Source organism: Giraffa tippelskirchi, chromosome 2, assembly GCF_054371585.1.
Source record: "Giraffa tippelskirchi isolate mGirTip1 chromosome 2, T2T-mGirTip1v1.2.pri, whole genome shotgun sequence".
Lineage (NCBI taxonomy): Eukaryota > Metazoa > Chordata > Mammalia > Artiodactyla > Giraffidae > Giraffa > Giraffa tippelskirchi.
The window spans coordinates 54,661,869-54,676,704 of NC_137276.1; the positions used below are offsets into that span (position 1 = coordinate 54,661,869).

Genomic DNA, 14,836 nt, shown 5'->3' on the forward strand with positions numbered 1-14,836 from the left:
TTGAAATGTGGTGAAGAATTTTAGGAAGATCTAAAAGCTATCCACAGAATTCAGGAATAAGTTGCTGAGGAGGTGTGTGATTTAATCAGTAAGTGGATAATGAGATTATGGTTAAAAAGTCAGAAGCAGAATGATGCACCATATTGAAGAATTAGGAGAAAGATGAAGGATAGGAGGTGTGGAAGATAAAAACAGAGAGAGAGTGGGAAGAAGAAGTATTGATTTAGTCAGATTTAGTCGTTCGTCATGTCTTCTTTCTGTAGTGTTAGTGTCTCAGTTGTGTCCGACTCTTGTGACCCCATGGAAAGCTGCAAAGTCATGTTTATCCAAAAGCCAATGAAACAAGATAGAAGAACCAGGTAATCAGGTGAGTGGCTTGATTCATCAATTTCCTGGAGACAGAACTTTAAGAAAGGAGGGTCCTAAAAGATGAAGGGAGAAAGAAAGTCACCTATTGGCCATAACAATGTCATTAGAACTCTGCTCATCAATGCTTAGAACTAACAGCAGATTTTATTTTATTTTTAATTGGAGGATAATTGCTTTACAATGTTATGTTGGTTTCTGTCATATAACTACACATATCAGTCATAGTTTTATATATATATCCTCTCTCTATTGAGTGGCCCTCCTATCCCTTCCCCACCTCACCCCTCTAGGTCATCACAGAGGACCAGGCTGGGCTCCCTGTGTTACACAGTGGTTTCCCAATAGCTATCTGTTTTATTCACGGTGATATACATATGTCAATGCCACTCTCTCAATTCCTCCCACCTTCTCCTTCCCCCACTGTGTCAAGTCCATTCTCTAGGATTTTAAATTAAATCAGAAAATCACCTTTTCGACTCATGGTTTAGTTACTCATGCATTCACTGGCTTATACATTTATTTGTTAAATCAATAAGTAAAATTTGAAAATCTACTATACTGAAGTACATGGGGTCACAAAGAGTCAAACAAGACTTAGTGACTGAACAACAACAACTATATGCAAGGTCAAAGATATTGCAAAATTTTTTTTGCTAGATATTGGGTGATAGGAAAACTAGGAGCAAGGAAAGACAACATTTCAGTATGAGAGCAAGGGAGTGACCTAAATGTAGGAAATTCAAGAATTTGAATCCATTTTCAGAGGTACCTGAATGTGCAGAGAGTAGGCTCACATGAGCTTCTCTGAGTGTTCTATTCTCTCCCAAGTAGAACTCACTTTTAAAAAAAGCATCAGTTATAAAGCCTGGTTATAAGTTATTTGAAATTTATATCAAATTTCCTCAAAAACACAATACCATGCATGGTACGTAATTCTAATGTTTTCTCCATAAATACCTCATTAATCCCCAATGTGGCAGGAGATAAAACTACCAGCATATTACAGGTATGCAATGAATCTTCCCATGATATCCTGAGGGCTCTGATTCAGAAATACTGCTTTAATTGGATTATACTGTAGTTGTATTTAACTGTGGAAATTCAACTAAACAACACCGGGGGAAAAGTTAGAGTGGGGCAAAAGAGAAAAAGAAATGTTTTAAATAGTAAATGTTGCCATGTGACATTTTACTCAGAGATACCGTCCAAGAGGGCACATGAGATGGTGACTTAAGGCTGTGATGCCTTCAGTGTGTCTCATCCCCACACACCTCCCTTTCATAATGTGAATATCTCTCACTTCTGAAAGTGATACCTGAGTTAAAGATATACAGTAGGCTTTTTGAGTTGGGAAAGCTCTGTTTACAGAAGGCAGAAATATTGTTGCATCTCCTAGGAACTTCTTGCATCTTTTTTTTAATTGGAATATACTTGCTTCACAATGTTGTGTGGTTTCTGCTGTACAACAAAGTGAATCAGCTCTATGTATACATACATTCCTTCTCTCTTGAGCCTCTCTCCCACTCCCCTCATCCTAACCCTCTAGGTTATCACAGAGTACCGAGCTGAGCTCTCTGTACTATACAGCAACTTCCCACTACTCATTTTACACAAGGTAGTGTATATATGTTGACTCTACTCTCTCAATTTGTCCCACCCTCCCTTTCCCCACTGCACCACCCACCCTGGCCACATGTCCATAGGTCCATTGTCTATTCCGCGTCTCTATTCCTGCCCTGCAAATACGTTCATTAGTACCATTTTTCTAGATTCTATATATGTGCATTAATATATGATCTTTGTTTTTCTCTTTTTGACTTAACTTCACTCTGTGTAACAGACTCTAGGTTTATCTTGCCTCTTGAAGATTCATCTCTTGTAAGTTACTGACTTCCTCTCCAATTATAGTGGGTTTTCTAATGGGAAAATCTGTTTCTCCCTGAAAACTCCCCCTTCCCTCCTTGATGACACAAATTTCCTGACTCTCCTATCTGGGTTCTTAGTCCAACCAAAATTCTATGGCAGTTCTCTGAGCGGCCCCGTGTGTTCTCTCCTTTACACTGACAGAAGCCAGGGGTAGTATTGTTCAGCTTTTTCCTGTGTGCTTTCTTTGACCTTATGTGTCCAAGCTGGTATTATCTCAAATGCTAGAAGTTTGACATTAACACTATATCATGAGTTTAATAGCTATCTGAGGACTACATGAAGTTTCTAACTCATAGTAAGTTGCATCCTTTCTGCAAGAAAATTTATTCTTCCACAAGAGTCAACTGTCTTAGTGGCAGGGTCCACTTGTAAAGACCTCTGTATCAAAAGGAGACTTCAGCTCAATCACTGAATCTGTTTGTTTCTAATGGCAGCAAAAATATACAGATTAGAAATGAAAGTACAGCCACTGCAAATGATGGTAGGAGAATGGGCTTTGTTTTAGATAAGATGCTATAGAAAAAACTTTGACCTCTGGTGGAAGAAAAACAGTATCCATCAAAATCAATAGGCCTGGTATATAGCCTGTGGTCAGTAGATTCTGTGTTGAAGAACCACAGACCAGCGTGAAGTGGGAAACCCCAAGGGTAAAGAAATTCACATATTTCTTGATGTTGATTACTATATTTATTTGATTTTAAGTTAACATCTATCCTAGTATTATCATTTTATAAACAGCAAAGGAAGATAAAGTGTAGTCAACTTCCAACACACTGCTGTCTGATGTAGAGATTTTATTTTAGATGTATTAATATTCAGATATATAGAGTTTTAATATATATCATGCTGTTCTGTTCAGTAACTCTTTGAATATACAATATTGTCTGTTTTGCTTTTGCTCGTAGTGTATTATTTTTGAGGACATTTAAAAAGGCAACTAAACTCAATACATCTCATAGTAGCAATATAAATAACACACCAAGCTATTGTACAGTGAATGGCTATGGCCAAGCCTGCCCATTTCAGGCAGTAACAGTCTACCACACAGTTAGCTACTGACCTGCTGCCTGGATGGTGCATATTGAAACACTCTATCAATTCTAAGGGATATCAGAATTCAGGAATTTGTAGTATGTGAAAAATAGCATGAATCTTATTATTTTTGGAATGGCATAGATGGAGAACATGCTTTCTGTTTTGATTGTGATGGACTTAATAAACGTTAAGGGTAGTTCCACTCCAATCAAATGATGTGCAGATGTGTGGGACAAGAATTAATTCTAAAGAAATTGATTCTAACATGTTGAAATTTGTCACCATGACAGGAAAATCGTTATTCCAAAGGATTTGCTTTCTGTGCCTGGTAACAGATACCAAGCTCGCCATTAGAGAAAAAAAAAAAAACGGAAATGCAGTGAAACCCTGAGCACCTAGAGGACAAACTGCCTTTTGATGGCTAATGTTTGCCTGGAGAGAGTGCATTGTAAGAGATGGGTTTTGTCATGCATTGTTTCTTCTAAATTTCATAGAAATCCAGTGAGTTAAAAATCATTGTTAGCACATTTTATTGATGAGGAACAGAGATGCAAAAAGGCAAAATAACTCACTCGGTATTCCATAGCTTGTAAACAGAAGAGTGTAATTCAAAATGCCAAGCTGAAGCATTTCTCATTCAGCTATGCTGTCTCCTGGCAAGTGAACTGGGTCAGTAACTTTCTCTTTATGTGCCAGGTATTCATAAATTAGGCATTTGTGAGTTGGGAAGTCACTCCACAACTCTGGCTTTCTATCCGAATAAGTCAGGATTCCCTACTGGCTTCACTGTGGAACCAATGCAGGTGCACTTGGCATCAGTATTTGAGAGTGAGCAGTGCAAGGCGTTTGGTCGTTTTTCTTCATGTATTCTTTCTTGAAGGTTTTAGTTGATGGGATTTTAAAATTATTTTTCAACTATAAGACTAATCAGCTAATTGTTAAAATTCTAGTCAATATAAAAGTATACAATAAAGCAAAACAAGAGATTCTTCCTCTTGTTGCCCACTACTCCAAGGGTTGATGTTGTTCAGTCCTAAGGTATGTCTGACTCTTTGTGACCCCATGGACTGCAGCATGCCAGGCTTCTCTGTGCTTCAATATTTCGCAGAGTTTGCTCAAACTCATATCCACTGACTAGTGATGCCATCGAACCATCTCATCCTCTGTTGTCCCCTTCTCCTGCCCTCAGTCTTTATCAGCATCAGGTTCTTTTCTAATGAGTCAGCTCTTCGATCAGGTGACCAACATATTGGAGCTTCAGCTTCAGCATCTGTCCTTCCAATGAATATTCAGGACTGATTGCCTTTAGGATGGACTGGTTTGATCTCCTTGCAGTCCAAGAGACTTCAACAGTCTTCTCCAACACCGCAGTTTGAAAGCATCAGTTCTTTGGTACTCAGCTTTCTTTATGGTCCAACTCTCACATCCATACATGACTACTGGAAAAACCATACCTTTGACTATATGGACCTAATTTAGCAAAGTGATGTCTCTGCATTTTAATATGCTGTCCAAGTTTGTCATAGCTTTTCTTCCAAGGAGGCAGCATCTTTTACTTTCATGGCTGCAGTCACTGTCTGCAGTGATTTTGGATCCCAAGAAAATAAATTCTGTCACTGCTTCCCCTTTTTCCTCATCTATTTGCCATGAAGTGATGGGACTGGATGCCATGACCTTAATTTTTTGGATGTTGAATTTTAAGCTATCTTTTCACTCTCCTCCTTCTCCTTCATCAAAAGGCATTTTAGATCCTCTTTACTTTCTACCATTAGTGTGGTGTCATCTGCATATCTGAAGTTATCGATATTTCTCCCAGCAGTCTTGATTCTAGCTTGTGCTTCATCCAGACCAGCAATCAGTGTCAGTACTTGGCTGTGTCTCTTCAATGATGATTTTTAGATTCATATACAAATAAGGTACAAGTTTTATAAAAATCATGCCAAATTGTTCATATTGTTATGAAATATGGCTTTTTACTCACCAATATAATGTCAAAACGGAAACTCAATTTGATCTATTTAAGATTGAGGAGAAATTTAAGGAGATTTAAAGGAGAAATTTATTGGTCATGAATTCCAAAGAAGGATTGAATGATTGAACTATAGGATCAGAATTTTGAGTTGGGTCTCAGGATTTCCTGAAACCAAAATTTTGAACACTCTTCTCTAAACTCAGATTCTTGCATGTTGTCAGCTGGATTTGCAAAGCAAAACATCTCTACAGGAAGGAAAATGAGTCTATCAACAAGTTGCCACAGTGCTCTTAGTTGCACTTCAAAAATCTATGACATGACTCTTAATTGATTCAGTTTGGGTTAGGTATCCATCTCTGGATCAATCAGCATACGTATAAGACTGGGGAATTATGACTGTCATATCTTTGTTCAATTACGCAAGTCTGGGACATTCAACATTGGCCTATAGGATAAGGAAATTAAAATATGCCAATTTCCAGCTTAATCTATGTGGTTGGGAGCAGGAACTGGGTTTTAATAATGGTCTTTTTACATCTCTAAACAAATATCACAAGGATAAAGGTTATCTGGATGTACAAAAAGATAAGAATCCATTAAGCAAAATATGAATGTATTATAGATCATTTCCTGTCTCTCTATGGATGGACGTTCATCTTAGCTTATATTTTTCATCATTACAAATATTTTTCATTATTATAAATAATGTTACTATGATCATCCTTGCACCTTGCATCCTTTCTGTCCATATAAGCATTTCTGCATAGTAGACTTGTGAAAATGGAGCTGCAAGTTAAAAGCATATGCATGTTTTACTTTCATATATACTGTAAAATCCCCACCAAAAGGTATTTACACAGCGACCAACAGTGAATGTTTGTGCACCTCACAAATCCCTTAAAAACTATCAGATACAATGAACTAAAAGGGAACTAAGCACTTTTGTAAGTGGCTTATAAATCTGTTACCTCAAGGTAAATGTTGAAGTTTATAGGCTCTATTTTTATATAATTTCAAGGTATGTATTTTTAAGAGTGAATTGACAATGAGTATGAAGCTTAGTATTAAACTTCGGAAAATTCAGGGTTTGTTTTAACCAAGAGAGGAAAAGCAAGTTAATCTCAAGACTGAGAATCTACCTCATCATGGAATATGCTGGTGGAAGAGATGTGTTAGATTACCTAGAGGCTCATGGCACATGAAAGGAAAACAAGTTTGAAGAAAATTCCACAAGAAAGTATCTGCTGTGTGTGAGTACTGCCAACAGAAGTGGGTGTTTACAGAGACTGAAAGGCAGAAAACCTACTCTTGGATGTTGACATGAAATCAGGATTGTAGACCTTGGCTTCAGCAACAAATTCACCTTTGGCAACTAGTTGCACAACTTTTGTGGCAGTAATTTTGCTGCCCCAGAACTATTCCAGGGAAAATTTAAGATAGACCCAGGTGAGGGGGTGTGTGTGTGAAGGCTGAGAGCTATCCTATATGCAGGGGTCATCTGATCCCTGTCTTCAGATCTCAAGGAGCCATGAGAGAAGTTACGGAGTGAAACATACCCTAGTCCCTTGTACTTGTCCATGGAATGCGAAAACCTGCTTAAGAAATTTATTTTTCAGTCCCACCAGAAGAGTCACTTTTGATCAAATTATGAAATATTCATGGATAAATCTGGGTCATAAGGAGGAATTAAAGCCTTATGTGGAACTACTCCCTGACTACAAAGACCCCCAGAGGGCTGAGTTGATGGTGTTAATAGATTACATACAAGAAGAACTCAAGGACTCACTGATGGGCCACAAGTCTAAGGTGATGGCCACCCTTCTGCTCCTGGACATATGAGCTCAGAATTGGAGGGCTGTACAATTACTCTGAGGCCCCAGCCTTCTGCTAATCTGACCAACAACAGCATTCCTTTCCCATTGCACATGAGAATAGTCTCTGCCAATCCCAACCAGTGGAGTTTCAGGAATAATGCTGGTCCTGCCGCTCCCATCCACTCCCATCTCTAGTTCTCAGAGTAGCAGTGCAGATAACCAGCAGCTTTAGAATGACCAGGATCCAGAACAGAAAGCTGGCAGTACAATTAACATGCTGGCCACCTCCCTGCTTGTCTTGGAGAAGAAGAAAATAACTCCTATTACCTCCACAGAGAGCAATCTCTCCTCTAACAGAAATCAAAACAGGAATTCCCCAAATTTGGAGAGGGCCAGACTGGGCCAGAAAGCAAAGAGCTGAGCCAGGCTAAGTTCTGGGGCCTCTTGTGGCAACCTTGGTGCAGCCCAGCCAGGCCTCCCAGTGCAAAGAATGGGGAGATGCCTCTGCCCAGTTGCATCAGCATGTCATGTCCCTGTTGTTGTTCAGTCTCTACGTCATGCCTGACTATTTGCAACCCCATGGACTGCAGCATGCCAGGCTTCCCTGTCCTTCACTATCTACCAGAGCTTGCTCAAATTTATGTCCATTGAGTCGGTGATGCCATCCAACCATTTCATCCTCTGCTGCCCCCTTTTCCTCTTGTCCTCAATCTTTCCCAGCATCAGGGTCTTTTCCAAGGTGACTTCCCACCATGGTGGAGCCCCAGACAGGAAATTCCTTCTATACTGAATAGCTGTCACATATACACAACCAGCAGAATGTACCCTGTGAGAAGACTCCAGCCTCTTCCTCTGGCAACAGACAGGACCTGCAGACTTAGGGGAGACATTCAGCTCAAACTTCACCTGGTGGGCAACGGAAGGAATTATAAAAGAATTTCCAGAGGCAAAGTGGTGCTCACTCTCCTTTACTTGGAGTATGAAGATCGCAAGCAGGTAGAGTCTACTGGGAGACCTAAGGTTCTGGATGCAAACAGCTGCCAGTGTGAACTAAAGAAAAAATGCTTCCTATTTTGTGTGCATAGCTCCTGGGGCCAAAGGGACTGCATGCAGTGAAAGATGGAGGGGGTGCAACATGTTTCGATGTTTCTTAATATGTTTGACCTAAGTGGATAGGCCATTTCCGTGGCCTTCAGAAACATTGCCTCTAGGATCACCATGGAGTTTCAACTTGTAAAGGCTGCCAGGAGCCACCAGGGAGACAAGAGAAGTAGGCTGGCCCTAGCTGCAAAGCCAGCCACTCTATCCCGTGTTTCCCCCTGGGTCACTTCACCTCTTATCAAGACTTTCTCTTTTCTTTCATATATATATATATATATATATATATATTCCCCCCCCCAGGGGAAAGAGATTGATCTTTTGAAATAATGACAAACTATCCAAATGGAAACACAACACTCATATACCTCTCTATCTCTCTCTGCTATTAACTCATAATGTCTATTAAAATGTCTTTGAGCTGAGTAGAATAAACCCTTCTTTATAATAACAGACTACATGTTACATAGTAAATATGTTCACATCATGCCCTCTGGAGCAAAAGGGAAGCATACATATATAAAATCTCTGGATCAGTTGGTTAAAGCTGTAATCACTTAAAATCAAGGATGGCATGAGAAAATAGGAAAGCACTGAGCTACTTCTGCAAAGAAAAATAAATTGCTTTTCTCTGGAATAAATATAAGCCAATAAAGCTCAGCCAAATGACTTCATGAGTATAAATGTTTTCCAGGCAAACTTATAAAGTGCTAAGATGAACACATCTAACCTGTTGCAATAAAGCTATTCAGTAATAAGAGTCCCTGGATTCCATAGCTCTAGGGTGAATTAAATATTTTATCTTCTAAGGAACAATAATCAGCTTGGGAGAGTGAAGGAACTGGGTTTATTTGATATTTGATTTACTTTCCCTGCCATTTCCGTGAGTCACCTTTTGGTGTTGACTTTCAGTTCAGCGGCTGTTGTATCACCAAAATCCTGAATTATGAAGAGAAAAGAGTGGTTTCATATAGGAGAAGTAAATATTCCAGCAGCTGTGAACTCAGGATTTAAAAATCATTCTAACTTGCTGAAAACAAACAGACCCAGCAGAGAGTCAAGTGAGAAGCAAATGGCAAAAATACTTGTGCAAGTCCGTTCACTGTGTATGGGGCGAGTGGCTCATCTATGGTTTACCTCTTGTTATTTACTTGTTTCCTCCCCTGCTTTCACACCCCCCCCCCACCCAGATGCCCTCAACTGCTGCATCTTCAACTCTACCTCTGCAGACCAACTGATTCCTTCATTCTCTTCATTTAATAAAACATTGCTCATCTATGAAGATTGTTGTTGTTGTTCAATCACTAAGTTGTGTCCACCTCTTTGCAACTCCATGGACTGTGGCGTGCCAGAGTTTGCTCAAATTCATGTTCATTGAGGAGGTGATGCCATCCAATCATCTCATCCTCTGTCACCCCCTTCTCCTCCTGCCTTCAATCTTTCCCAGCATCAGGGTCTGTTCCAATGAGTCAGCTCTTTGCATCAGGTGGCCAAAGTATTGGAGTTTCAGCTTCAGCATTAGTCCTTCCTGTGAATATTCAGGACTGATTTCCTTTAGGATTGACTGGTTTGATCTATAAAGATAAAATATTTAAAATAATTTTTATAATGTTGCTGTTTAGTCACCCAGTCATGTCCAACTCCTTGCGACCCCATGGATTGCAGCATACCAGGCCTCACCAACTCCCGAAGTTTGCCCAAGATCATGTCCATTGCATCAGTGATGCTGTCCAGCCATTTCATTCTCTGACACCCTCTTTTCCTTCTGCCCTCAATCTTTCCCAGCATCAGGGACTTTTCCAATGAGTCGGCTGTTCGCATCAGATGACCAAAATACTGGAGCTTCAGCCTCAGCATCAGTCCTTCCAATGAGTATTCAGGGTTGATTTCCCTTAAGATTGACTTGTTTGATCTCCTTGCTGTCCAAGGGTGTTTCAGGAGTCTTCTCCAGCACCACAGTTCAAAGACATCAATTCTTTGGCATTCCACCTTCTTTACTGTCTAGCTGTCACAACTGTACATGACCATTGGGAAGACCATAGCCTTAACTATAAGGACATTTGTTGGCAGAGTAATGTCTCTGCTTTTCAACACACTGTCCAGGTTTGTCATAGCTTTCCTGCCAAAAAGCAATCGTCTTCTGATTTCATGGCTGCAGTCATCATCTGAAGTGATTTTGGAGCTCAAGAAGAGGAAATCGCTCACTACTTGCACCTTTTCACCTTCTATTTGCCACGAAATAATGGGGCTGGGTGCCGTGATCTTAGTATATTAATATTTAGTTTTAAGCCAGCTCTTTCATGCTACCCCTTTACTTTTATCAAGAGGCTGTTTATAGTAGACATGCATAAACAAATATACTGTACAAAGTGCTATTTTAGGCTGTTGGAGCAAAGAATATGATATAACTAATTGTGAATGGAATCATCAGAGGATGGGCAGAAATAGGAGTAGCAAATATATCAGGAACCAGCTTCTAGGTAAAAAGACCTGGGGTAAAAATCACAGAGTCTCAAAGGTTCTCTGAGATAACTAATGGCAAATAAATAGGTATGACATAGCATGACACAGGATATGATTTGCTTCAATGTGATAGGAGATGATACAGAAAAATACACTGAAATCAGATTCTGAAGAATCCCAAGAGCAGAAGAACCTGGTCTTTATTCTGGAGGTAAATCATCAACAATGGTGATCAGATAAAGGGTGTATTCTAGAAGGATCACTCCATTTTCAGGATAGAGAATTTGCATTAGACTCTCCTACAAGTTACAGGTGTTCAAATTCCTCCTGACATGTTTCTGTTCTTAGATTTCCATGAAAGTCACATCTTTCATGTATTTGTAATTAACTTCCCTCCTCTTAGAACCAGTTTGAAATTCTGTTTCCTACAACATAAGTTGCCAAAATAAAATACTTCTTGTAGTAGCAATCACTGAAGAGTTAATGTGAGGAAACCTCCAATTCAATTTAGTAATTCTAGTAAGAGTAACATTTCTCTTGTGCAAAAATTGGCAGCAATTCATTTCCTCAGCCAGACCTGGCCAGTGAAGGAAAAACAGATCACTCTCATTTAAGACTTGCATTAATCTCCTCAGGCTAACAGGATGACATTCCTTGTACAGAAAAGGATCACTTACTTGACCTAAAAGAAGGAAAGAAACCACGCCAAGAGAAAATTGTCCTCCCTTTTCACAGGCAAAATTGGTAATTTTTGCTGATGCTTCTCTAGGGAGAACAGGGGGGTTGATGTAGACTTTCCGGTTTTAAATTCAGAAAGTTTGAATTTTTCCCAAGATCTTTGCCAAGAGAGACTCTATTTTTTTCCTATGTGAGTTTTTTGAAATATAGTTGATTTATAGAATTCTATCTTCAGGTGTACAACATAGTGATTCAGTATTTTTATAGATTATATTCCATTTAAAGTTATTGCAGAATAATAGTCATACAAGCCAGACAGAGGTAAATACTGTACATTGTCACTTATATGTGAAATCTAAAAAAATAAAAGCCAAATTTATATAGTGAAACAGAAGCAAACTCACTGATACAGAAAACAAACTAGTGGATACAGGTGGGAGAGAGATGGGGGAGGAGTAAGCTATGGGTATGGAATTAAAAGATATAAACTACTATGAATAGACAAAAAGGGTATATTGTAAAACACAGGGAATTGCAGCCATTATTAGGAGAGTCTGTTTATTGACATTTCCTCCTTTGTTTTTATAAACTCCTTAAAAGAGAATACTGTTCATCATGAACACTCTGTCCTGCCTCATTGCAAGATATTTGATGTTGAGAAAATTATTTAACTTTCTTGAATCTTCATTTTTTATAAAAGGAGGACATAAAAATCCAGTCATTCCTCCTATTTGATGCTATGGTATAATCAAATCTGATTATATATCTATCTATCTGTCTATCTATCTATATCATCCTTGGGTATTTGCCCTCTATATCTGCAGGTTCCATTATCTACAGATTCAACCAACTGCAGATACACGGGCCAAATGTATATGTAATTTTCAATGTCAGTTATATAAATGCAAGATATTCTTAAAATATTCTGTGGTATCTTAATACTTTTTCAAAATGTTTTAGCAGTGGAATTTTTGTTCAAAGAAAATATTGTATATTAAGTAAATATAATATAAGAGCTTGTGATTTGGTTGAATTAGCTGTGTGGTGATGAAGGTTCCTGGTGATTTGAGGAATTGACTCTTAGAACATAGTAACTGAATGTAGGGTTTCATAAGAGTAGTGGGAAAATCAGATTTCTATGCAACTTGAGTCATCATATATTCATCTCAACAACTATTTATAAAGTTGCTGAATTTTAAATCAGGAATAGGGCAAAAATACAAAGATCTCAGTTTAGCCAAGAAAGAGGTAAAAAAAAATTACCTTACATGGTATATGTTGATAATTGATTTTGGAATAGGATTATTGAAGCACAAATCTCTCATCAATAACCTTTACCAAATAAAAGTGGAGTAAAATTTTACTTGTTGGATGTCATCCCTGACTCAACTGACATGAGTTTGAGCAAACTCTTTGAGATGGCGAAAGACAAGGAAGCCTGGCATGTTGTAGTCCGTGGGGTTGCAGAGTTGGATATGATGTAGTGACTGAACAAGAAATGATGTTTGGAAAGAAGAGAAATGAGGTTATATTTGACCCAGACCTTTAAGCATTCGTAGGAAATTTTGTGTTAAATAAGTGAGAAAAGAATACTCCAAGCAAGGAGAAACTTAGGTAGATAAAGTGACAATGTTGTAAGTGAGTGGCTTCAAAAACATCACATAGTCTGATTAGACTGGAGTTTAATTTATGAGAGAGGCAGTGGTGGAGAAAAGCTTAAAAAGACAGGTTAGGACCAAGTTGTGAAGAGTTTGGTTTTCATGAAGTTCTGTGTTTTTGGCAATAATTATTTAATAAATGGGCTTCCTAAGTGGTGCTAATGATAAAGAACCCGTCAGCCAAGGCAGGAGACATAAAAGATGTGGGTTCGATCCCTGGGTCAGGAAGATCCCCTGAGGAGGGCATGGCAATCCACTCCAGTATTCTTACTTCAAGAATCTATGAACAGAGAACCCTGGCAGGCTACAGTCCATGGGGTTTGCAGAGTCGGACATGACTAGAGCGAACAAAAGTAGCTAAAATACCAGTTTTGGAAAAGTGTTTGTGGCAACCACGTCAAAGAATTTGCTGGATCACCTCTTTTTGCTCCTGCAGGTCCACAAACCATCCTATCATTCTGTTTCCTATCTTCCAGGAATCTGACCTGCACAGATTGCACTGATCTGCTGCCATGACCTCTAGCTTCTGGTAAGGAGCCATCAGTGGGAGGCCCCAACAGGAGACTGGTGGGGTGGAGGGTGGAGGAGAGGCCTGATGGGCAATTTTTTGCTTTCCAGCTTTCTCCCTTCTGGGTCAGCACTGGTGAACTGCGTCTCTGTAGCAAAGGGCATGGTTCCTGCTGTGTGACTTTCTTCACACAGTTTCTTTTATTTCTTCCTTGTCTTTCTTTCTCATATATTTATGTATTTATTATTTATTTATATCAGGATAGACTCAGGCATTTTAATTTTTTTAAAACAGGGTTATATATAATCTGCTACTATCAAATTCATTTTCAAGTCATATTGTCAGAGTCTTGGCTCTTCAAGCTGACTCTAATGTTCTCTTGTCATGTTCCACATTGATTTTTTTTTAAATTATTTCAAACTGCAGGGTAATTGCTTTACAATGTTGTGTTGGTTCCTGCCATACATCAACATGAATCAGCCATAGATATATATGTCCCTTCCCTTGTGAACCTCTCTCCCACCACCCATCTCATCTCACCTCTCTAGGTTGACACAGAGCGCCAGGGTGAGCTCCCTGTGTTATACAGCAACTTCCCATTAGCTATCTATTTTACATATGGTAATGCATATATTTTCAAAGCTACTCTCAATTCATCCCACCCTCTCCTTCCTCCATGGTGTCCATAAGTCAGTTCTCTATGTCTGAGTCTCTGTTTCTACCCTGCAAATAGGTTCTACAGTACCAATTTTCTAGATTATATATATACGCATTAATAGATGATATTTGTTTTTCTCTTTCTGACTCACTTCACTAGATATAACAAGCTCTAGGTTCTTCCACCTCACTGACTCAACTTTATTCCTTTTAATGACTGAATAATATTCCTTTGCATATATGTACCACTACATTTTTATCCATTTATCTGTCAGTGGACATCTAGGTTGCTTCCATGTCCTAGCTCTTGTAAATAGTGCTGCAGAGGTGAACCTTTGAGTATATGTGTCTGTTTTCAGTCATGGTTTTCTTAGGGTATATGCCTAGTAGTGGAATTTCTGTGTCACACCATTATTTAAGTATTTTCTTACTTTGAGGCTCAAAGTTTTAGTGGCTCAGCCATAGATAATCCACCATTTTTCCATGGAGATCTAGTTCCTCCCAATGGTTCAAGTTATGCTCATTGCCCTTTTGATGCTGCTTCTAGGCCTCTCAGTAGACAGACTTATAGAAGGTCTATCAGTTTATGTTGGTAACTCTGCATCTAATTTAATACCATGAAGTTATGGGCTTCCTAGGTAGCTCAGTGGTAAAGAAT

The 14,836-nt window shown here is 38.9% G+C and overlaps 1 long non-coding RNA gene across 1 annotated transcript in view; it reads left to right on the plus strand.

Annotated features, from left to right (window-relative positions):
• The window catches only part of LOC145535150 (uncharacterized), a 472,362-nt gene that overhangs the window by 114,121 nt on the left and 343,405 nt on the right, over nucleotides 1-14,836 (plus strand). The window contains exon 6 of the long non-coding RNA XR_014075314.1: nucleotides 13,490-13,542. This is a non-coding gene — a long non-coding RNA (uncharacterized LOC145535150). The remainder of the gene's footprint in view (nucleotides 1-13,489; nucleotides 13,543-14,836) is intronic.